The 24460-nt window shown below is 47.2% G+C and overlaps 1 protein-coding gene across 9 annotated transcripts in view; it reads right to left on the bottom strand.

Moving 5' to 3' along the window:
- The window catches only part of SYCP2 (synaptonemal complex protein 2), a 1046702-nt gene that overhangs the window by 58998 nt on the left and 963244 nt on the right, over positions 1–24460 (bottom strand). The window lies entirely within an intron of this gene.

The following is a 24460-nucleotide window of genomic DNA, read 5'->3' as shown; positions in this document are numbered from 1 at the left end:
AGCCTGATGTGGAGGATATATGGGGACATGTAAGTATGCATCTTTTATGTCGACCGACACCATAAAATCCCCCTCCTCCAGACTGGAGATCACTGCTCGGAGAGACTCCATCTTGAACTTGAATCTTTTCAGAAAGAAATTGAGGGATTTTAGGTTTAGAATTGGTCTGACTGAGCCATCCGGCTTCGGGACCACGACAGCCTCGAATAAAAACCTTCCCTCTGTTGAGACGGGGGTACCGTGACAATCACTTGATTTTGACACAACTTTAGTATCGCAGCGCTTACCATCTCTCTTTCTGGAAGAGAAGCTGGCAAGGCCGATTTGAAAAATCGGTGAGGGGGCACGTCTTGAAACTCTAACTTGTACCCCTGGGTTAAAATGTCTACTAACCAGAAATCCAGGTCCGAGTGTACCCAGACGTGGCTGAAGAGCTTGAGACGTGCCCCCACTGGTGCGGACTCTCGCAGAGGAGCCCCAGTGTCATGCGGTGGATTTGGTAGAAGCCGGAGAGGACTTCTGCTCCTGGGAACTTGCCACAGCCTGTGACCTTTTTCCCCGACCTCTCCCTCTTGCAGCAAGGAAGAAGGACCCACGTCCTTTTTTGAATCTATTGGGCCGAAAGGACTGCATGTGATAGTGAGGCGATTTCTTCTGCTGTGCAGGGACATAAGGTAAAAAGGAAGACTTACCCGCGGTAGCCATAGACACCAGGTCAGTGATGCCTTCGCCAAACAAAACCCTACCGTTAAACGGTAGAGCCTCCATCGCCTTCTTAGAGTCAGCATCAGCATTCCACTGATGTAACCACAACGGTCTCCTTGCAGAGACCGTCATGGCATTGGCCCTTGAACCCAAAAGGCCAATATCCCTTACAGCTTCTTTTAAATATGCTGCAGCATCCCTGATGTGACCCAGAGTCAAAAGTACACTATCCCTGTCTAGGGAATCTACCTCAGATGACAAGTTATCTGCCCACTTTTCAACAGAGCTACTCACCCATGCCGCAGCAACAGCAGGCCTGAGTAGCGACCCTGTAGTGACATAAATGGATTTTAGTCTATTTTCCTGTTTACGATCCGCAGGATCCTTTAGGGCTTTCGGATAGACGTGATAAAGCTTTGTCTACCGTGGGGATTGACTCCCACCTTTCTCTGTCCCCAGAGGGGAACGGATATGCCACTGGAATTCTTTTGGGAACATGTATCTTTTGTCAGGATTTTCCCAAGCCTTCTCAAAAAGTGCATTCAGTTCATGAGAGGGAGGAACCGTTACCTCAGGTTTCTTTCCTTTAAACATACAGATCCTTGTATCATGGACAGCAGGGTCCTCAGTAATATGTAGTACGTCCTTTATCGCCACAATCATGTACCGAATACTCTTAGCCAGTTTTGGATGTAATCTGGCATCACTAGTTGACACTGGAATCAGAGTCCGTGTCGGTATCTGTATCTACTATCTGGGCAAATACACGTTTCTGCGACCCCGAAGGGGTCTGGGTCTGTGACAAAGCATCTTCCATGGATTTTCTCCATGTTTGGTTCTTAAACTCAGATTTATCAAATCTCTTAGTCAATTTTGTCACATTTTCATTTAAAACACCCAACATATTCACCCAATCATCCGTCGGCGGTGCTGACACAGCCACTCTCACAGTATTTTCTGTCCCCACTCCAGCCTCCTCCTGGGAAGAGCATTCCGCCTCAGACATGTCGACACACACGTACCGACAGCCACAAGCACACTGGGGCTATAGGAGACAGACCCACAATAAAGCCTGCAAGAGGGACACAGAGAGAGAGATCTGCCAGCTCACACCCAGCGCCTATACCGGTACTGAGGCCAGTAAGGTGACTGCCCAGCCATGTTAGCGCTTTTAATATAATCAATAAGCACCAAATTGCCTGTGCCCTCCCCCGTTTTTCACCCTGTTACTTGTACAGCAGTGCAGAGGACAGGGTCAGCGCCTCTGCAGCTTCTGAGGAGAGAGAAGATGGCACTGGTCAGAGCTGTGCGGCTAAGCCACGCCCCCTACATGGTGCGCTTCAGTCCCGCTCAAAATACTGATTATACTGGCGGGGGTCCCTGAACTAGTGCCCGGAGCACTGTTACTATACATGCCAGTCTGATCTGAGGTCTCATGCTGCCCAGGTCGCCCCCCCTGCGCCCTGCACTGCCGTGATAAGCGTGGGAGCATGGCGCGCAGCGCGGCTGCTGCACGGTACCTCTTTTGCTGTCACTGAAGTCTTTGGCCTTCTCATACTCACCCGGCTTCGATCTTCCGGCTTTTGTGAGGGGGTGACGGCGCGGCTCTGGGAACAAGCAGCTAGACGTACCATAGTGATCGAACCCTCTGGAGCTAATGGTGTCCAGTAGCCTACGAAGCAGAGCCCTTGAACTCTTAAGAAGTAGGTCTGCTTCTCTCCCCTCACTCCCACGATGCAGGGAGCCTATAGCCAGCAGGTCTCCCTGAAAATAACAAAACTAAATAAAGTATTTTTCTGAGAAACTCAGGAGAGCTCCTCAGTGTGCATCCAGTCTCACTGGGCACAGAATCTAACTGGAGTCTGGAGGAGGGGCATAGGGGGAGGAGCCAGTTCACACCTATTCAAAGTCTTATAGTGTGCCCATGTCTCCTGCGGATCCCGTCTATACCCCATGGTTCTTGAAGCATCCCCAGCATCCTCTAGGACGTATGAGAAAAAGTATTACAATAATACAAAAAGAAGATATTTGTAACTTATAAATATCTTCTTTTTATTATTCTGTTAATTTTTATAGGCAAAACTCCCCAAAATTGAAGCACTCTCTGGAAATACAGGGAGCTCTGGTAGACACCTCTGATGATTAGGTGACCACCAGTCCAGGTAGTACATTGGAGCTCAGCAGCAACAGCACTGAGGAGGGAAGGAATATGCAGAGGAAACACAGGGGAAGACGTGTCCCTGGGGAGCTCCAGCCTGTCTTACCCCTTTCTAAGCCCTAACTTGGGCCTCTGTCCACCCAGCAGCCCAGAAACTGCCCCCTGGACCCTCCAGATCTCCCTGCACTGAGGGACCGAAGTCGCGGAATCGGGGGGGACTTGCGCTGCCCCCTGCGGACTGCGGCCTACTCCAGCCACAAAAGCCGGGGCCTCGATTTTGGAAGTGGGCCGCCGAGAACGGCCGTCACCTGGACCCGACCCGATCGGCACTGCGAACCCCCCACCTCACCTGGACGCCACTCCTCGGCCCCCGACAGACCCCAGTGCCCTGGAGGAGAAGGGGGAAAGGGGATCCTGCTGGGTGCATCGGCCGAGGCGCCTGTGACTGGCGGACGGCGGCCATCTTGCGGCTGGCACCGCTCGGCGCCTGAGACCTCCTGCAGCACGCTCATTTTGAACCCCCTGAGGCCCGGCTCTCTCGCTCTCTCCTCCTGAGACCCGGCTGCACTATATTCATTATATAGAGGGTGGAGGACGGCTGGGAAACCTACAGAGGGAACTGCTGTTTGATGCTGGATGGCAGACATCTTGCGACTGGCACCATATTCACACTGCTTCACAGGTGGGAGCTGTTGCCCCTCTGAGCCTACAGTGCTACCAGATATGTGCTACACCCGGCTGTCGCTGCCACCGATGCCGTAATGTACTGCTGATGCCAACCCACAGGGAGCCGCTCAGCTGAAGGCACTCTTATGCGAGTTATGCAACCATATTTCACCTCGTCGACTTGATTTCAAGGAATCTAAGCTTTTCGATGCTGATTGAGTGATGCCCAGGAACAAGAAGTCTTCTCAAAAGACCGGCACATCAACTCCGCGGGGAACCATGTCACAGTCCGCTATGAGATCCTTCTTACAATCTACCTCACCCGCCTTAGCAGAAAACCCTTCTGCTGCAGACTCCCCCACTCCCCTGCAGATCCCTCACCCATCCCCTCCAAGTGCTGATGCACCACACGCCTGCTCCCCAGGAGGTAGGGATCTACAAGATATCTTAGCCTACATGAAAAATCTACCCACTAAACAAGATCTGCAAGATACAGTGAGACGTGAACTGGCTGCCATGAGACAAGATATTTCCCACATCTCTAACCGGGTGACGAGCTTGGAGGATCACCAGGTTTCTTCCGACACATTCCTAAAGTCATTGACGACCGTCATAGACGCCCAATCCTCGGAGATCCGCTCCCTCCAAACACGGTTAACAGATTCGGATAACAGGGGGAGGAGAAACAATATTCGTGTGCAGGGTTTGCCGGAGGATGTCCCTCAAAAAGGCCTGATCGACGCTCTTACGAAAATCTTCAACGAGATTTTGGGTAATGACCCCAACGATATCATCACTTTCGATAGGGACCACCGAGCTCTGAAACCAAGAGGCCTCTCCGCAGACAGACCGCGTGATGTAATCTGCAGAATGCATTATTTCTCTCAGAAGGATGATATTATGCGCAAAGTTCGCCAACTCGATGGAGTTGACTTCAACGGTTCATCGATCCAGATCTACCAAGACTTGTCCTGGCACACACTCCAACAACGGAAAGCCCTCAAGCCCCTAACGGATGAACTTCGTAAGCACCAATTGAAATACCGCTGGGGCTTTCCCTTTAATCTCCAAGTCTCCTCATCGGGGAAAACCCATACCCTCAACTCCTACTCGGACCTCCCTGAGTTCTGTACAGGACTTGGCATACCGAAACTCGACCTGCGCGATTGGGACTTCCCTACTCCAGTGCTACCATCTTTCCAACCTCTGAGTACGGGAACACCCTGGCAGGTGGTGCGGAAGGCTGGGAGGAGAAGCTCCAGTGGACCCCCCTCCGACAAGGACTCACGTGTGACCTGATTGATAACCTGAGATCTTCTGTTTGTTCTTGTTCTCCTTAAATTACCTCTATAGGTCACAGCGTGATACTATTTCTTAGGTTACAGCGTGATACCATTTCTCACCACTGATGAACCTACATCTGATATCTTGCTGTCGCTGGGGCTCCACCCCCCCCCCCCCCCCCCAATATGCATTGGGCCGTTGATTGTTAACTCCTGTTTCCTGATTATGAGATTTCTTGCATCCTATCACTCAAAGATTTCTCTATGTTAACGAGGTTTACAGTTTACAGTTTATAGTTTACAATTAGTTAAAACTATGCATGTATAATGATTATTGCACTATTCTTCTCATTTTCAATATGCCTTTGGCGGTGGCTTCCTCATCCGCCCCACACCCGCCCCTGGCTGTCTCGCCTCTTGGGTTCCCAATCCTTAGATGGATCGGCTACCCCACTGCGGGTTTTTTGATTGTTATTGTTGTTTTCTCCCCATGCCCTGTCACCTTCTTTTTCCCTCCTATCTCTTCCTCTTTCCTTTCGTTGACCATCCTGGATTCACCGCCCTCCATCATGACATATGTCTCTCATGACATCCCCTGGTAGAGTTAAGGTAACATCGATCAACGCGAAAGGCCTTAACATGCCGGAGAAAAGAGCATCCCTTTTGCGGTCCCTTTGGGCTGATAGAGTGGATGTTGCGCTGGTCCAGGAGTCGCATTTTAAAATTTCAGCTAAGAACCCTCCCTTGACTAACTACCGCTACCCCCAGGCCTTTTATAATAATAACCCAGACTCTAAATCAAAAGGTGTGGCGATAATATTCTCTAGGACCCTCCAACTGTCAGACATATCAGTTCACAAGCTGATCCCGGGTCGTCTCCTGATAGTGCGTTGTAAAATATGCATGTGCCCATACACATTTGTTGCACTTTATGCCCCAAATAAGGACCAGGTCCCATTTTTCCGCTCCGCCCTTTCCCAAATGGAACCACTCCTTTCAGGGGTTGTTGTTCTGGGGGGTGACCTGAACTGGATAATGGATCCATCCTTAGACTCATCTTCTGCCGCCCCCCGGACCTCCCAACGTCAATACCGACAGGTTAGACGACTGTTCCATGACCTTCAGCTGGCTGACTCCTGGAGGGTTCTTCATCCCTCTGAGAGAGATTACTCTTTTTACTCACCCCCACACAAGGCTTACTCCCGTCTCGATTATTTATTTCTGAGCCACAGACATCTCCCTTTACTAATAGACTCCTCCATAGGTTCGATAACCTGGTCTGACCACGCCCCAGTACATATGATTCTTTCAACCCCCCAGACTACCCCGGGTCAATGGACCTGGCGTCTTAACGAGTCATTGCTACAGGACCAATACTGCAGAGGTGAAATAGAAAAGGCTTTGACTGAATTCTTCTCCATAAATGACACTGACGATGTCTCAAAGATTACCCTGTGGGAAGCACATAAATGCACCATAAGGGGTAAGCTCATACAGTTGGGGACATTTATGAAGAAACAGAGGTCAGCACTAATTACCAAACTATTAGAACGACTCCACCACCTCGAGTCCTCGCACAAAACGTCTCTATCAGAGACTGACTACCTAGAACTACTTGACACACGGGCCCAACTAAAGAAAACCCTTACTGATAGTATCCAGCTTTCAGTCCGTAAATGCAACTCCAAATACTACCAGTGGGGTAATAAACCTGGTCGCCTCCTGGCCCAGGCTCTCAGGGCCCAACGCTCCTCTTTGTATATTAACAACGTTAAAGATCCTGGGGATGCTCTTCGATTCAAAACCCCTGAAATTGCTGCTTGCTTTAAACAGTATTACTCCCTTTTATATAATTTGGAGAACCGACCTGATGGCACCGCCTCCCCTTACGACTTTCTACAGGCGAAGGCTTATTTAGAAAAGGTGTCCTACCCCGTCCTATCACCTTCGGACAGGGAAGCACTGGAACTACCTTTTACCCAGCAAGAACTGGAAAACGCTCTGACCTCGACACCCTCTGGCAAGAGTCCAGGGCCGGATGGCTTCACGCTCACCTACTATAAACAATTTAAAGATCTCACCTCCTCCTATCTTCTCCAGGCCTTTAATTCTATCGCCGCAGATACCCATTTCACAAGCCAGTCCTTGGAGGCTCACATTTCCGTTCTACCTAAACCCGGTAAAGACCCCTCGATGTGCTCCAGTTATAGGCCCATATCTCTTCTAAATGTCGATGTCAAGCTTTTCGCAAAACTAATGGCAAATAGACTGAACGTATTCCTGCATTCCCTAATCCACAACGATCAGGTGGGCTTTGTCCCGAACCGCGAGGCTAAGGATAATACCACTAAGGTACTGAGCCTAATCCATATAGCATCCCAGGGTGGTTCTCCTACTGTGCTGCTATCCACCGATGCCGAAAAGGCTTTTGATAGAGTCAGTTGGGGTTTTATGAGGTCCGTACTGGGGCACATCGGATTGGGCCCCCTAGCGCTCGGCAGAATTATGGGACTTTATAGATCGCCCACAGCTCGGGTCCGAGTCAACGGATTCTTATCCGACCCCTTTTCCATAAGTAATGGGACACGACAGGGCTGCCCACTATCCCCTTTACTCTTTGTCCTCTGTATCGAAGCTTTCGCGAGAGCTATTAGGGCCAATGACCGCATTACTGGCCTGAGGGTTGGTGAAACAGAGCACAAACTCTCCCTGTTTGCTGATGATTTATTAGCTACAATAACACACCCGGTTTCCTCCCTTCCTCATCTCATGCAGGAGCTGTCCCACTTCGGGTCACTCTCCAACTTTAAGATCAACATGTCCAAATCCTGCGCCCTGAACATCTCCACTCCCCACGACACAGTGGCCAAACTTAAACAATCCTTCCCCTTTACTTGGAATACCTCCCATCTGTCTTACCTGGGAATACAGCTGCCGAGCGATCTGTCCTGTTTGTTCACTTTGAATTTTGCGCCCCTTCTCCGAACACTTAGAGCTGATTATAGCAGCTGGTATCTCAAACCACTCTCTTGGCTGGGGAAGGTGAATGTTGTGAAGATGAATACTCTCCCCAATCAACTCTACAAATTGCAGGCTCTCCCCATACGGATCCCAGACTCCTGGTTCAAGTCCATCCAACTCTTGATACAACAATTTATTTGGTCCCGGAGACGGCCTAGAATTAGCCGGTCCACTATGATTCGCTCCACCCGAAGTGGTGGTTTCCAGTTACCTGATATCAGAGGCTACTATTGGGCAATTTTGCTTAATAGGGTTTTGGATTGAACGAGGAGTCGAGACACAAAGCAGTGGGTGGCTTTGGAGGGGCTTTATATGCAACAATTCCCAGAGATATTCCCTTGGCTCCCTTCTCTCCCTAGGCCTCCCTCCCCTCACCCAACTATCACCGCGACCCTCTCATTCTGGAAAAAAGCGCGCCGCTGGCCCTTCCTCTCTTCCGATTTCGGCCCGTTGACCTCATTTCTAGCTAACCCCGACTTTCTACCCGGCTTAACACCCTCCCACTTTCGTGATTGGGCCCTTGAGGGTCTCTTTAGGGTAGGCCAGTTGGCGACCTCCTCAGGAGTTAGACAGTTTTCGGAGGTGCGATCTAAATGGGAAATCCCACAACATGATTTCTGGAAATATCTACAGCTTAGACATTTTCTGCACTCCAAACACAGATATCTCCAGGCCTCACGGGAATTAACACAGTTTGAGAGGTTGTGCGTCTCTACATGCACCCCCCAACACACTGTCTCCACACTTTACAAATTATTACAGAGCTCCAGTGCTCAGACGCCCACACCCTTCCAGTTGGCCTGGGAGAAGGATCTTGGGATTCAACTAACAGATAAAGATTGGCGGATGATATTCCTCAAATCTCATAAAAGTTCAGTTTGTTTACAAGTTAGGGAGACCCAATATAAACTTTTAATGAGATGGTATAGACACCCCTCTCTCCTTCACTTCATGTATCCTGGAGTGACGGACAGATGTTGGAGATGTCTCAACGCCACTGGCTCCCTAATGCACATCTGGTGGAACTGTCCCCTACTCCGTCCATTCTGGGTTGAGGTCATCTCCATTTCTCAAGACATACTCCATACCCCTGTCCCTACTGACCCGGCCTTTTGGCTGCTTTCCCACTCCTCAATTTCACTGGCTCAGCACAAAACATCATTACTCCGCCACCTGTCTAATGCAGCACGGGCAGTTATCCCCACTCTATGGAGATCCCCATCTCCGCCCACAAGGAAACTATGGTTCACTAGAATTAATTATTATATGAATATGGAGAACATCCTCCTGGTTTCCAGAGATAAACTCCTAGAGTTCATGACCACCTGGCTACCTTGGATAGAATATACGTCCTCCAAAAACTGCAAAGACTACATCTACGCCACCAAATGACTTGGCCTCGCAGCTGATTAAAGAGACTGCACTACACCTCCCCCTCAGTTCGAGGGCCCCCAGATTTGGTCACACTATGTTCTTCCCCTCTCCTTTCCTTCATTTCATACTTCATTCTTTCTATAACTTTTCTACTATGTTTACCTAAGATATCACGATTGCAATCACTGTATAGACAGATAGCGAGTGGATACCACATTGACACTATAGGACAACCTATTAATGCCTGCACCTATACCGACCCCCAGTGTCTGGGGTGGTACGCCACCCGGCTCCTTATGGCTATAACGCAATTGACCTTAATTATACGTTCTGATGCTTCTTTGTCTAAATGTGATGTAATCCTTATGTTTTCTTGAATAAAAACAGATTATACAAAAAAAAAAAAAAGGTGAGGAGGGTCAGCTGTGGACAACAGGACACTGTGGCCTTGTAAATCACTGTGTAACAGGATAGGGGTTTTCCTGCAGTAGCTGGCACCTCCTCACTATGCAAGGACTAACACCACCTGTGCAAAAGTGCATACACACGGTGCGATTTGAACTATTATAGTCCATATCAGTAGAAAACAGTACATATTGCACCGTGTGTATACAGCTTGCGATGCCGATGCACGTTCCCGCGGGGTCGGTATCGCAAGAAAAAATAGACTCTGCAGGCAGGTCAATTTTGACTAAAAAGTGCACAATCTAGTTTCTAGTATAGTCAAAATTGTACATAGCCAAAATTGCACCGTGTGTATAGTCAATATCAGTGGTTCTGGGCTCCAGGGAGTTCAAGGGAAATCGCAAAGTCAAAATGAAAATCGCAAAGTGAAAGTCAGAATCGCACCGTGTGTATGCACCTTAAGGATGGGGGATCTTCTGTGCTAGGGGGCAGGAGAACAGAAAGCTGTGGTGGGCCCATTAATTTTTTCGGAGTGTGTAACCTAATCGTGGGAGGTGTGGTCTTGTCCCCTTAGACAAATCTGTGTAAAAAACGGAATTTCAGCACCACAGAACAGTGGGGCACCATCGTGCCCCTCAGCCAGGGGTAAATCCAGGAGGTTGTGCGATCAGTGTGATCGCTCCCCTCCTGCCTTCCACACAGGCAGAAGAGACTCCCTGGACCCACCTCAGACAAGCTAGAACGCAGCAACGTGCGCTGACTGGGTAAAGAAGCTGCTGTTGACAGGTAATGGAGGCGGGAGGGCAGCAGCAGACCGGGGACCCTCAATCAGGCCTGGGTAATTAGTCCCCGCCCCCCTCTTGGCAGCAGTGCTACAGGAAGATCTGTGTGAGGAAGGGAACTGGGCTATGGGGAGATTCACTGACATATTTATACTAGTTGCAGTGTGTGCACACTGGCCACGGCGGTCCAGGGGGGCCACATGGCACACCACTCACTTTTTCAATACTTACCCTCCGAAGTCCCTCGTCGGCAGCAGCAGCAGCTCTACAGAAATCACCAGGAAAATAGTGGAGCGCCCCTTTTTCTGGTGTTTCGCACATGTGCTGTAGTAAAATCACTGGGAAAATGGCTGCCACACTAGACTCAGGAACAGCACTGCTAGCTAGAGAGGAGGCGGCCCAGACAGAGTCTGCATATGGGCCTCCTCCTTTCTTGAAGCGCTCCTGGGGAGATCTGTGTGTGTGGGGGATCACCTTGATATAAATATTGCACATTAACCTACTGCTTCTGTGAATAAGGCATAAAAAACAAATTCCTACGGTACAGTATGTGACCGAATTCAAGTTATTACATACAAAAAGGCATACAGATGTAGCCACCTTTATCTTGACTGGCTGAGGCATTTGTCCCGATCGAGCATACGCAACGTACCGGGGCGTAGGGAGGCGCGCCTAGTCACAGAGAGGCGTACCTAATCGCACGGAGGCAGACAGAGCGTTTGGCGTTACCTTTACATGTAATACCTGCGATCATCCACCAGATGTCGCTTTTTACAATCACCACTGCGCATGCGTGTGGTCTCCCGTAAAATACAATACGAAATATATAGTAAGGACTACTTTACTAGTGCGTCTCGTTACGCTGCATACAGTATGTACAGCATCTCATTAAGCTGCATTATTTAATACAGTATATACAGTACAGATGCAAATAGTACAGCATAATGGTCCATTTACAGTACTTTAGGAATATGTAAGCATCCAAGTCCCACAGACAAAGCAACATAAAACCAGTAGTGTACACTGACGCAAATGGACGTGTTAGAAGTTCATTATTGCCTAATGATATTAGGAATATTGTACAGTATGTTAGCATCCTTATCCCGTAGCCATTATGGCATAATCAAAACCAATGGATTTACTCATCTGTCTGCGGCGAAGTGGTGAAGTGTTCCGCTTCCTATACTCAGAGTCCCGTGTTCGATTCCTAAAGTACGAATGCATGTTAGTTTTTTCCAGACACTATTATTTTTTTTATTCACATAAACCAGGGCAAAGCTGCAGGAGCGGATTTACTGTTAAGGTTCTATGCACCATACGGTACACATACAATTCTGTAGCAGGGCAGACTCAATTGAAATGGCTACTGCCTGTGACTCCTTGCCGCATGGAGGCCCTCAGCTATGGAGCGAGTGACGGCATATATTTTGCGGGCAACGGGGCAGTGCTGAAGGAGCGTCAGAATCCCCTAGCTAACACACAGGGGCGATAGGGATAAGCGAGGTCTATGCACATTAGGGTACACCAGACTCGATAGCATAGCACACTGGCAAAATGGCCGCCGCCCCTGAACCCCCACCATGTGGCAGGCAGCGCTCAGATATGGAGTGAGAGATGGCATAAGTTTTGCAGGCTACGGGGCAATGCTGAAGGAGCGTCACAAACCCCTAGCTAAAATACACAGGGGCGATAGGAATAAGCGAGGTCTATGCACATTACGGTACACCGGACTCGATCGCATAGCACACTGGCAAAATGGCCGCCGCCCCTGAACCTCCACTATGTGGCAGGCAGCGCTCGGATATTGAGTGAGAGATGGCATACATTTTGCAGGCTACGGGGCAATGCTGAAGGAGCGTTATAATCCCCTAGCCAAAATACACAGGGGCAAAAGAGATAAGCGAGGTCTATGCACATTACGTTACACCGGGCATAGCAAACTGACAAAACACAAGTTTAACATAAAGCAGGGCAAAGCTGCAGGAGAGTTTCTACTGTCAAGGTTCTATGCACCGTACGGTACACATACAATTCTATAGCAGGGCAGACTCAATTGAAATGGCTACCGCCTGTGACTCCTAGCTCCATGGAGGCACTTGGCTATGGAGCAAGTAACAGCACAGATTTTGCAGGCTACGGGGCAATGCTGAAGGAGCGTCAGAATCCCCTAGCTAAAATACACAGGGGCGATAGGGATAAGCGAGGTCTATGCACATAACGATACACCGGACCCCATTGCATCGCAAAGTGACAAAATGTCCGAGGCACGTGAACCCCTGCCTTGTGGCAGCACTCAGCTATGGAGCGAGCAACGGCATAGGTTTTGCAGGCTACCTGGTAATGCTGAAGGAGCGTCAGAATCCCCTAGCTAAAATACACAGGGGTGATAGGGATAAGCGAGGTCTATGCACATAACGATACACCGCAATGTTTCCCATGGTTTTGATTATGCCTTTTCTTTGAACACAGTATTTTCCACTGCCTCGCCCTACCCCCATCCCACTTTCCCCTTCCCCCATGGGAGCCTGCAAAGTACATGCAGTAGACAGGGAGGGAGTTCCGATCAGGTTACAAGACATGTGCAACAGTAAACTACTGTATGTAGGAAAATCCCCCGCCCACTCTGATTTATGTAAAACCTGTGTGCACCCTTCCATTGAATGTATAACAAAGAAAAATAATAATAATAAAGTGAATGTTACAGGAACACATTAAAAAAAAGGTTGGCACTTCCTTCCCATTGGTGTTGGTTTATGCCTTAGGGGACTCGGACGCTAATCTAGTATTTCAAAAGCACGGTATTTTCCACCGCCTCTCCCTACCCCCATTGCCCTTTCCCCCTGGGAGCCTGCACAGGTCATGCAGTGGTCAGGGAGGGAGTTCAGGTCCGGTACAATACACAAATGCCGATGATCTACTAGTACTGTGTTGCTCAGTTAGTTGCATCGGAATACACTAATTTATACTCATTAACGCTGTGTATTTGTATATAGCAGAATGAATCGCTGCTGCAGATTAACTCTGATTTGTGAAACCTGGCCCTCATTCCGAGTTGTTCGCTCGGAGTTTTTCATCGCATCGCAGTGAGAATTCTCTTAGTGCGCATGCGCAATGTTCGCACTGCGACTGCGCCAAGTAACTTTACTATGAAGAAAGTAAGTTTACTCACGGCATTTTCATCGCTCCGACGTTCGCATTGTGATTGACAGGAAATGGGTGTTACTGGGCGGATGCACGGCGTTTTAGGGGCGTGTGGCAGGAAACGCTACCGTTTCCGGAAAAAACGCAGGAGTGGCCGGAGAAACGGTGGGAGTGCCTGGGCGAACGCTGGGTGTGTTTGTGACGTCAGCCAGGAACGAAAAGCACTGAACTGATCGCACAGGCAGAGTAAGTCTGAAGCTACTCTGAAACTGCTATCTCGGTTGTAATCGCAATATTGCGCCTACGTCGGTCGCAATTTTAAGAAGCTAAGATTCACTCCCAGTAGGCGGCGGCTTAGCGTGTGTAACTCTGCTACATTCGCCTTGCGAGCGAACAACTCGGAATGAGGGCCCCTGTGTGCACCCTTTCATTAAATGTATAACAAAGAAAAAAAATAATAAAGTGAATGTCACGGGAACACACAAAAAAAAAAGGGTTGGCCCTTTGGGACTCAAACCTGGGGCTCTCAGGGTGGGAGGTGGGAGCCTTCATCGCTAGGTTGGTATGGAAGGGGAGACAATTAGCTACTGGAGGGTACCAACCCCAAGTTTCTGTGACCCCCACAAGGCTCATGGCAAGCGTTGGAACCCATGGTGGGTCTGAATTAACGGGCCCATTAAAGTCTATGGGAAAATGGGTCCACTTTGTGTACTTATATCTCTGTTTCTGGGTGTCCCAGAGACTCAGGACTGGTACCATACAAAAGAGGAGACTCTTGGCTTTCGGGGCAGACAAACCACTAGTTTATGTGACACTGGAAAGGGAAACGGGAAGCAACTGTGTATCGGGTCCCCTCCAGTTGTCCGCCTAGCTTGCACAGGATGCAGGGTTTCTGGCTAGATAGGAAATACTGTACAGAAATGCTAAGCATGGTAATTTGACATCCAGGGACATAGGGAGGAGTTTTTATCTCTCTCCATTATACTTAGAAAAATTACACTTGCCACTGTACGTACAAGCTGTTCATGCTAATTAGTACACTAGTAGAACATACTGTACAGAGATACTAAGTACAGCGATTTGGCATCCACAAACTTAGGGAGGATCTTTAATCTCTCTCCATTGTAATCTATCTAAGTATAATGGAGAGAGATAAAAGCTCCTCCCTAACTTCCTGGGTGCCAAATTACCGTCCTTAGTATCTCTGTACTCTATGTTCTACTAGTGTACTAATTAGCACGAACAGCTTGTAACGTACAGTGGCAAGTTTAATCTTACTATGTATAATGGAGAGAGATAAAAGCTCTGCTGTAAGTTCCTAGATGCCAAATCACCGTCCTTAGTATCTCTGTACAGTATGTTCTACTAGTGTACTAATTAGCACGAACAGCTTCTAACTGGATGCCAAATCACCGTACTTAGTATTTCTGTACAGTATGTTCTATTAGGGTACTAATTAGCACGAACAGATTGCAACGTACACCGGCAAGTTTAATCTTTCTATGTATAATGGAGAGAGATAAAAGCTCCTCCCTAAGTTCCTGGATGCCAAGTCACCGTACTTAGTATCTCTGAACAGTATGTTCTATTAGGGTACTAATTAGCTGTTCGTGCTAATTAGTACCCTAATAGAAAATACTATACAGAGATACTAAGGATGGTGATTTGGCAACCAGGAACTTAGGGAGGAGCTTTTATCTCTCTCCATTATACATAGAAAGAGCAAACCTGCCACTGTATGTTACAAGCTGCTCGTGCTAATTAGTACACTAGTAGAACATACTGTACAGAGATACTACGGACAGTGATTTGGCATCCAGGAACTTAGGGAGGAGCTTTTATCTCTCTCCATTATACGTAGATTACAATGGAGAGAGATAAAAGCTCCTCCCTAAGTTCCTGGATGCCAAATCACTGCACTTAGTATCTCTGTACATTATGTTCTACTAGTGTACTAATTAGCACGAACAGCTTGTAATGTACAGTGGCAAGTTTAATCTTTCTATGTATAATATAGAGAGATAAAAGCTCCTCCCTAAGTTCCTGGTTTCCAAATCACCGTCCTTAGTATCTCTTTATAGTATTTTCTATTAGGGTACTAATTAGCAAGAACAGCTAATTAGTACCCTAATAGAACATACTGTACAGAGATACTAAGTACAGTGATTTGGCATCCACAAATTTAGGGAGGATCTTTAATCTCTCTCCATTGTAATCTATCTAAGTATAATGGAGAGCGATAAAAGCTCCTCCCTAACTTCCTGGGTGCCAAATTACCGTCCTTAGTATCTCTGTACATTATGTTTTACTAGTGTACTAATTAGCACGAACAGCTTGTAACGTACAGTGGCAAGTTTAATCTTTCTATGTATAATATAGAGAGATAAAAGCTCCTCCCTAAGTTCCTGGTTGCCAAATCACCGTCCTTAGTATCTCTTTATAGTATTTTCTACTAGGGTACTAATTAGCAAGAACAGCTAATTAGTACCCTAATTGAACATACTGTACAGAGATACTAAGTACGGTGATTTGGCATCCAGGAACTTACTGAGGAGCTTTTATCTCTCTCCATTATACATAGAATGATTAAACTTGCCGCTGTACGTTACAAGCTGTTCGTGCTAATTAGTACACTAGTAGAACATACTGTACAGAGATACTAAGTACAGTGATTTGGCATCCACAAACTTAGGGAGGATCTTTAATCTCTCTCTATTGTAATCTATCTAAGTATAATGGAGAGAGATAAAAGCTCATCCCTAACTTCCTGGGTGCCAAATTACCGACCTTAGTATCTCTGTACTCTATGTTCTACTAGTGTACTAATTAGCACAAACAGCTTGTAACGTACAGTGGCAAGTTTAATCTTACTATATATAATGGAGAGAGATAAAAGCTCCGCTGTAAGTTCCTAGATGCCAAATCACCGTCCTTAGTATCTCTGTACAGTATGTTCTACTAGTGTACTAATTAGCACGAACAGCTTTTAACTGGATGCCAAATCACCGTACTTAGTATTTCTGTACAGTATGTTCTATTAGGGTACTAATTAGCACGAACAGCTTGTAACGTACAGCGGCAAGTTTAATCTTTCTATGTATAATGGAGAGAGATAAAAGCTCCTCCCTAAGTTCCTGGATGCCAAATCACCATCCTTAGTATCTCTGTACAGTATGTTCTATTAGGGTACTAATTAGCTGTTCGTGCTAATTAGTACCCTAATAGAAAATACTATACAGAGATACTAAGGATGGTGATTTGGCAACCAGGAACTTAGGGAGGAGCTTTTATCTCTCTCCATTATACATAGAAAGATCAAACCTGCCACTGTATGTTACAAACTGCTCGTGCTAATTAGTACACTAGTAGAATATACTGTACAGAGATACTACGGACAGTGATTTGGCATCCAGGAACTTAGGGAGGAGCTTTTATCTCTCTCCATTATACTTAGATTACAATGGAGAGAGATAAAAGCTCCTCCCTAAGTTCCTGGATGCCAAATCACTGCACTTAGTATCTCTGTACAGTATTTTCTACTAGTGTACTAATTTGCACAAACAGCTTGTAATGTACAGTGGCAAGTTTAATCTTTCTATGTACAATATAGAGAGATAAAAGCTCCTCCCTAAGTTCCTGGTTTCCAAATCACCGTCCCTAGTATCTCTGTATAGTATTTTCTATTAGGGTAATAATTAGCAGGAACAGCTAATTAGTACCCTAATAGAACATACTGTACAGCAGTGATTTTCAACCTTTTTTTACTCGCGGCACACCGAACAAAATTTTAAAATTGCCAAGGCACACCATCTGTTACCCCACAGAAAAAAAGAAAAAAAAACACACACTGGCCCTCACAGTAATAAAAATTCACACATACATTGGCCTACACTGAAAAAAACAATCACATTGCTCCCTACATAAATCATGTTGCTCCTTACATAAATCCTATTGCTCCCCACATAAATCAATCACATTGCTCCCCACATAAATCATGTTGCGCACACATAAATCAATCACATTTCTCCCCACATAAATCCTTTTGCTCCCCACATGAATTATTCACATTGTTCCCGCCATAAATCCTAATGCTTCCCACAGGAGAAATAACATAACAAATATTAGCCCCTACTGGTCAGCTGTTCTCCTCCCTGTCCCTCAGTGGCGGGGGTTGTTCATAGTGGATTGCTGCGAATACTGAGCAGCTGGCGGGCGGGCAGGTGTAGATGTGGGTGGGCAAGGAAAGCTGTGGATGCAGGCGGGAACTGGAAGATGTGTATGCAGGCGGTTGGGCTGGCTGGGTGGTGAGTTGCGGCGGCCGTGACCTATGATATCACACCACCGCGTCATCAAGGCACAGGTCACAGCTAAAGCAAGACTGATCCTCTAAGACATGGGTCTTCAACCTGCGACCCTCCAGATGCTGTGGAACTACACATCCCAGCATGCCCTGCCTCAGTTTTAGCATACCTTAATAGCAAAACTGTGGCAGGGCATGCTGGGATGTGTAGTTTCACAGCAGCTGGAGGGCCACAGGATGAAGACCCATGCTCTAAGAAGAGCCCAGGCCTCTGAAGGTGCAGGAAGCTGCTGTGGCTCCGCGGCACACCTTGAAACTGGTTGCGGCACACTGGTTGAAAAAGCCTGCTGTACAGAGATACTAAGTATGGTGACTTGGCATCCAGGAACTTACTGAGGAGCTTTTATCTCTCTCCATTATACATAGAAAGATTAAACTTGCCGCTGTACGTTACAAGCTGTTTCTGCTAATTAGTACCCTAATAAAACATACTGTACATAGATACTAAGTACGGTGATTTGGCATCCAGTTAAAAGCTGTTCATGCTAATTAGTACACTAGTAGAACATACTGTACAGAGATACTAAGGATGGTGATTTGGCCTCTAGGAACTTACAGAGGAGATTTTATCTCTCTCCATTATACATAGAAAGATTAAACTTGCCACTGTACGTTACAAGCTGTTCGTGCTAATTAGTACACTAGTAGAACATACTGTACAGAGATACTAAGGACGGTGATTTGGTATCTAGGAACTTACAGAGGAGCTTTTATCTCTCTCCATTATACATAGAAAGATTAAACTTGCCACTGTATGTTACAAGCTGTTCGTGCTAATTAGTACACCAGTAGAATATACTGTACAGAGATACTAAGTACAGTGATTTGGCAACCACGAAGTTAGGGAGGAGCTTTTATCTCTCTCCATTGTAATCTAAGTACAATGGAGAGAGATAAAAGCTTCTCCCGAAGTTCCTGAATGCCAAATTACCGTCCTTAGTATCTCTGTACAGTATCTTCTATTAGGGTACTAATTAGCACGAACAGTTGGAAACGTACAGTGGCAAGTTTAAACTTTATATGTATAATGGAGAGAGATAAAATCTCCTCTGTAAGTTACTGGATGCCAAATTACCGTCCTTAGTATCTCTGTACAGTATGTTCTACTAGTGTACTAATTAGCACAAACAGCTTTTAACTGGATGCCAAATCACCGTACTTACTATCTCTGTACAGTATGTTCTATTAGCGTACTAATTAGCACGAACAGCTTGTAACATCCACCGGCAAGTTTAATCTTTCTATGTATAATGGAGAGAGATAAAAGCTCCTCCCTAAGTTCCTGGATGCCAAATCACCGTACTTAGTATCTATGTACAGTATGTTCTATTAGGGTACTAATTAGCTGTTCGTGCCAATTAGTACCCTAATAGAAAATACTATACAGAGAACTAAGGACGGTGATTTGGCAACCAGGAACTTACGGATGAGCTTTTATCTCTCTCCAATATACATAGAAAGATTAAACTTGCCACTGTATGTTACAAGCTGCTCGTGGTTTATGCCGTAGGGGACTCGGACGCTCATGTAATTGCATTTCAAAGGCATGGTATTTTCCATCGTCTCCCCCTACCCCCATCGCCCTTCCCCCCTGGGAGCCTGCACAGATCATGCAGTAGACAGGGAGGGAATTCAGGTCCTGTGAAATACACAAACGCCGAAGATCTACAGTACTGTTTTGCTCAGTTGCATCAGAATACACTTGTTTATACTCATTACCGCTGTGTATTTGCATTTAGCGTAAAGAATCGCTCCTGCAGATCTACTCTGGTTTATGTGAAACGTGTGTGCACCCTTCCATTGAATGTATTAGAGAGAGAAAAAAATAATAATAAAGTGAATGTCATGGGAACACATTACAAAAAAGGTTGGCACTTCCTTCCCATTGGTGTTGGTTTATGCCGTAGGGGACTCGGACGCTCATGTAATTGCATTTCAAAGGCACGGTATTTTCCATCATCTCCCCCTACCCCCATCGCCCTTCCCCCCTGGGAGCCTGCACAGATCATGCAGTAGACAGGGAGGGAATTCAGGTCCTGTGAAATACACAAACGCCGAAGATCTACAGTACTGTTTTGCTCAGTTAGTTGCGTCAGAATACACTCGTTTATACTCATTACCGCTGTGTATTTGCATTTAGCGTAAAGAATCGCTCCTGCAGATCTACTCTGATTTATGTGAAACTTGTGTGTACCCTTCCATTGACTGTCTTACAATGAAAATAAAATAATATGTACTGTAAGTGAATGTCACGGCAACACATTACAATAAAAAAAAAAAAAAAAAGGCACATCAGGACTCGAACCCTGGACCCCCAGCGCGGGAGGTGGGAGCCTTCATCGCTAGCCCACGACGCTTCATGAGAGATTCACAATTTCATGTGTAAAAGTACAGCAAACAGCACCCCCTCCCCATTGGTGTTGGTTTATGCCTTTGGGGACTCGGACGCTCGCATTTCTATAGCACAGTATTTTCCTCAATTCCCATTATGCCTTAGGGAACTCAGACACTCATGTACATGTATTTTAAAAGCACGGTGTTTATGCATTGTACTGTACATTCTTCCTTTTCCACAATTAGTTGCGTCTCCATACACATACTCCATACACATATAGTATGTCACCATCTACAGTATTAACACTACAGTCGTCACTGACCAATTGCCAGAGCTGTAGATCAATCCGCCGCTATACTGTACGATCGAAAGTACTGGATTAGTGGAGCATTAGCCACCCAGTGGTGGTGATGTGTAATGCATGCTGAGTATCTAGAATCGCCTCAACGCGCCTGCCTGTGATTAAACTCAGCTATCGCCTTAGCGTGACTAAACGTCCGTCTAGGCGGAGAATCGGTCAAGATAAAGGTGGCTACATCTGTACTTATGTAGCATATATATAATAATTTGCTAAGGTCTTTCCTGTTTTCAGCATGTACAGTAGGAGCTGGGGCGCATGCCTTAGTATAAAATAGCTCCCACTGCAGCTATGGGACATACCTTAGAGCACAGGTTCTCAAACTCGGTCCTCAGGACCCCACACGGTGCATGTTTTGCAGGTCTCCTCACAGAATCACAAGTGAAATAATTAGCTCCACCTGTGGACCTTTTAAAATGGGTCAGTGAGTAATTAATACACCTGTGCACTTGCTGGGTTAGCTGCAAAACATGCACTGTGTGGGGTCCTGAGGACCGAGTTTGAGAACCCCTGCCTTAGAGGATGGAGAAGAACCACCCTGTGGGTGCCGGGAACAGATTAAGTACTCTATAGGGACTGAGTGGAAAGAGGCAGGGCAGAGCAGGAGGTGGACTGAAGTGACCCAGCATATGCCAGATCCCTTTACTAGTCTTCAATAATGTAAATGGGCCAAGCATAACAGAACATAGTGCACACTGCAATCTGGCATACAGCTCTTAATTTAACTTAAGGCTGACATAAGTGTTGAATTTGTGATATATTGCATATATTTGGAAGCAATCACATGATTATGAAATTTTGTGAACACATAATCGTACCCCCCAATTCAATTCCACCACAAAGTAGTGCAACCTTATAAGCAGGGGTGTAGCGAGGGTGGCTCCGGTGGCACTGCTGCCCACCATTCCCTCCGCGGACCACTGTACTGGCAGCTGCAGAGCAGGAGGAGGAGAAGCAGAGGGCCGCACACTGTATCGGACTCGGAGAGTAGGGCCCAGATTGATCAAGCCTTGGAGAGTGATAATAAATTGCACAGTGAAAAAAGTACCAATCACCTCCTGTCATTCAAACACAGCCTGTAACATAGCAGTTAGGAGCTGATTGGTTGGTACTTTATCACCGTGCAATTTATTACTTTCCAAGGCTTGATAAATCTGGGCCTAGGTATGGAATAGGACAGGCAGGGCCGGTGCAAGGTTTCTCAGCACCCTAGGCAAATCTTCAGTGCCCCCCCCCCCCCCCCCATCCCCATGAGGGGGAGGCAGAGACGGGCCCCAGACATAGAGAGTCAGGGAGAGAGCGACAGTGTCAGGGAGTGACAATTTCAGGCAGAGAGGGAGAAGACAGTGTCACAGAGTGAGAGAGATAGTATCAGGGAGAGATTGAGTGTCAGGGAGACAGTGTCAGGAAGAGGGCAAAAGAGAGAGAGACGCGCACCTTGCCAAAACGTTGGATTACAAGCTGATGTGATGGATTAAAGCACTTAGTATGTTTCACTAATTCCAAGCTGTTTCAGTCTCTGAGTGCCGCTCATGGGTATATTGCTGCTGTATATATACACACACCGTAATGCCTGACACATTATGACACACACCGCAATGTCCGTTATACCCTATTCCACACACTGCAATGCCCATTATACATTATGCCACACACTGCAATGACCCTGAGACATTATACCACATACCACAATGCCCGTGATATAGTATACCACACACCGTAATGCCTGTAACACATACCGCAATGCCCGTTATACCCTATGCCACACACCGCAATGCCCGTTAGACATTATGCCACACACTGCAATGCCCCTGAGACATTATACCACATACCACAATGGCCGTGATATAGTATGCCACACACCGTAATGCCTGTGACACATTATGACACACACCGCAATGTCCGTTATACCCTATGCAGCACACCGCAATGCCCATTATACATTATGCCACATACTGCAATGCCCCTGAGACATTACACCACATACCACAATGCCCGTGATATAGTATGCCACACACCGTAATGCCTGACACATTATGACACACACCGCAATGTCCGTGATACATTATGCTACACACTGCAATGCCCCTGAGACATTATACCACATACCGCAATGCCCGTGATATAGTATACCACACACCGTAATGCCTGTGACACATACCGCAATACCCGTTATACCCTATGCCACACACCGCAATGCCCGTTATACATTATGCCACACTGCAATGCCCCTGAGACATTATACCATATACCACAATGCCGGTGATATAGTATGCCACACACCGTAATGCCTGTGACACATTATGACACACACCGCAATGTCCGTGATACATTATGCCACACACCGCAATGCCCATTACACATTAAGTCCTACAGTAAGGCTTCTAATTACTTTTAAATTACCTGCTTGTTGCCAGGGGTTTCATAATCTTGGTTCCATGCACGTGCCAGGGGTTTTTCATGCTCAGGGTGTCATGCTCGTTGCCTGGGGTTTCATGCACTGGGTGTCATGCTTGTTGCCAGGGGTTTCATGCACTGGGTGTCATGCTCGTTGCCAGGGGTTTCATGCACTGGGTGTCATGCTCGTTGCTAGGGGTAATGCTTGTTGCTAGGGCTGTGCTCCCAGTGCCACATATGCTCCCAGGGCCAATATTCCCCCACAGTGCCAGGTACACATTATGACACACACCGCAATGTCCGTGATACATTATGCCACACACCGCAATGCCCATTACACATTAAGTCCTACAGTAAGGCTTCTAATTACTTTTAAATTACCTGCTTGTTGCCAGGGGTTTCATAATCTTGGTTCCATGCACGTGCCAGGGGTTTTCATGCTCAGGGTGTCATGCTCGTTGCCAGGGGTTTCATGCACTGGGTGTCATGCTCGTTGCCAGGGGTTTCATGCACTGGGTTTCATGCTCGTTGCCAGGGGTTTCATGCACTGGGTGTCATGCTCGTTGCTAGGGGTAATGGTTGTTGCTAGGGCTGTGCTCCCAGTGCCACATATGCTCCCAGGGCCAATATTCCCCCACAGTGCCAGGTACACACATGCCCCCAATGCCAAATATGCCCCCCCCCAGTGCCAGGTACACATATATCCCCAGTGTCAAACATGCTCCCCCAATGCCACATATGCCCCCTCAGTGCCACATATGCCCTCCCAAGTGCCAAATATGCTCCCCCTCCCCCAGTGCCAAATATGCTCCCCCAGTGCTAGGTACAACTCACCCCCGCTCCTCCGCTGTTTTGTGAAGGAGGGACACGGAGGGCACAGTGCGCGCCTCTCCTGTGTCCCTCCTGCGTCTCTGTTAAATTAAGTGCCGGTTCGTGAGCCAATCAGAGCTCACGAACGGGCACTTAATTTAATAGACACGCCGGAGACGCAGGAGGGACTCAGGAGCGGCGCGCGCTGTGCCCTCCGTGTCCCTCCTTCCCAGCAGAGATCAGTGGCAGCTAGGGCGCCCGGCAGCCCTGCGCTCCCCCAAGCGAGCGCAGTGGCTGCGGACCCCTAGTTACACCACTGAACACAGCTTAGTCACACTGCTGTGTATATAATATACACAGTACAGTATATAAGATATAATGCACACATATAGTGCACTGGGTGACACACGGTGTAATCACACTGCAGCAGTAGCACATATATAAATAAAGACTCACAGCTGTAAAGGAGGATACCGACTAGAGGTGAACAGGTCTGTGATGGGGGTGGGACTTCGCGGCATTAGGCCCCGCCCCCTAAATACACGCGAATCGGGAGCCAGCCAGGTCAGAGCAGGCAGGGCCAGGATTTGGCCTCCTCTGCTACATCCTCCGTGGTGGCAGCTGCAGTGTTAGACAGCTTGCACTGCAGCAGCTTCAGCTCCTCC

The sequence above is a fragment of the Pseudophryne corroboree genome, chromosome 3 (assembly GCF_028390025.1).
Source record: "Pseudophryne corroboree isolate aPseCor3 chromosome 3, aPseCor3.hap2, whole genome shotgun sequence".
Lineage (NCBI taxonomy): Eukaryota > Metazoa > Chordata > Amphibia > Anura > Myobatrachidae > Pseudophryne > Pseudophryne corroboree.
This window is presented reverse-complemented; position numbering and strand designations above follow the sequence as displayed.